Here is a 1,155-nt window from a genome sequence, read left to right as displayed (position 1 = left end):
CCTCTCTTTTCAATCTGAAAATCAATCTTCTTAACAGAGAAGACAAAGAAAAACGTGAGTATTAAGTTCTACCTTCTCACATGAGCATCTACCTATGCCGCAAGCCCGTGTTTTCCATGCTTGAGAAAATTTCAAATGTTCTTTTTGTTACTTTTAATATATATTCTTAAATGTTTATTGTTGAGAATATTACATATGTCCCCCATCTACCCCATCCAGCCCATTCCCAACCCTCACCCCAGGTTCTACCTTCTCACATGAGCATCTACCTATGCCGCAAGCCCGTGTTTTCCATGCTTGAGAAAATTTCAAATGTTCTTTTTGTTACTTTTAATATATATTTTTAAATGTTTATTGTTGAGAGTATTACATATGTCCCCCATCTACCCCATCCAACCCATTCCCAACCCTCACCCCAGGCCCAACTAACAATATATTTTATATATTGTGCTCAATTTTTCTCTTTTATTGTAATTTTTATGTTTGTGTAGTCAGAATTGTGTTTCTTGAGAACCTCCGAACCACTTAAGCTTTCTTTTCCCCCCTAACTTTTGCTAAGTTTACTTCGTTTTACCTGAAAATTAAAAGTGAAACAAGTAAGTGTCAGGATTATAGCCAGAGATAAGACATTTCCATTTAGACGTCCTATAATCTATATTTTCATAAAGAAACTGTGTTTCTTGAGAACCTCCGAACCACTTAAGCTATCTTTTCCCCCTTAACTTTTGCTAAGTTTACTTCATTTTACTTGAAAATTAAAAAGTGAAACAAGTAAGTGTCAGGATGATAGCCAGGGATAAGACATTTCCATTTAGACTTCCTATAATCTATATTTTCATAAAGAAATATCCTACTACATATACATCACTTTTGATTTCTGCCTTCTCACTTATTAAGAACATTTCCCCATATCCTTAAAAACTCTTCCTAAACATTACTTCTCATAGCTTTCTAGTATCCTATCACATGGTGCTATGGTTTGAATTGCGTCCCCCCCAAAAAATATGTTGAGGTCCTAACCCTGAATGTGACTCAAAATGTGACCCTGAGGATGTAATTAGTGAAGTTAAGATGAGGTAGTATTGGAGTAGAGACTGGTATCCTATGACACTGAGAAGACACAGAGAGACAGGGAGAATGCCTGCAGATGGATGC

At 36.0% G+C, this 1,155-nt stretch overlaps 1 protein-coding gene across 2 annotated transcripts in view; it reads right to left on the bottom strand.

Annotated features, from left to right (window-relative positions):
• The window catches only part of TC2N (tandem C2 domains, nuclear), a 28,553-nt gene that overhangs the window by 8,565 nt on the left and 18,833 nt on the right, over positions 1-1,155 (bottom strand). The gene's annotated exons all lie outside the window — the stretch shown is intronic.

Source organism: Myotis davidii, unplaced genomic scaffold, assembly GCF_000327345.1.
Source record: "Myotis davidii unplaced genomic scaffold, ASM32734v1 scaffold732, whole genome shotgun sequence".
Lineage (NCBI taxonomy): Eukaryota > Metazoa > Chordata > Mammalia > Chiroptera > Vespertilionidae > Myotis > Myotis davidii.
Note: the sequence above shows the minus strand (reverse complement) of the source record. Positions and strands in the feature narration are given on the sequence as shown.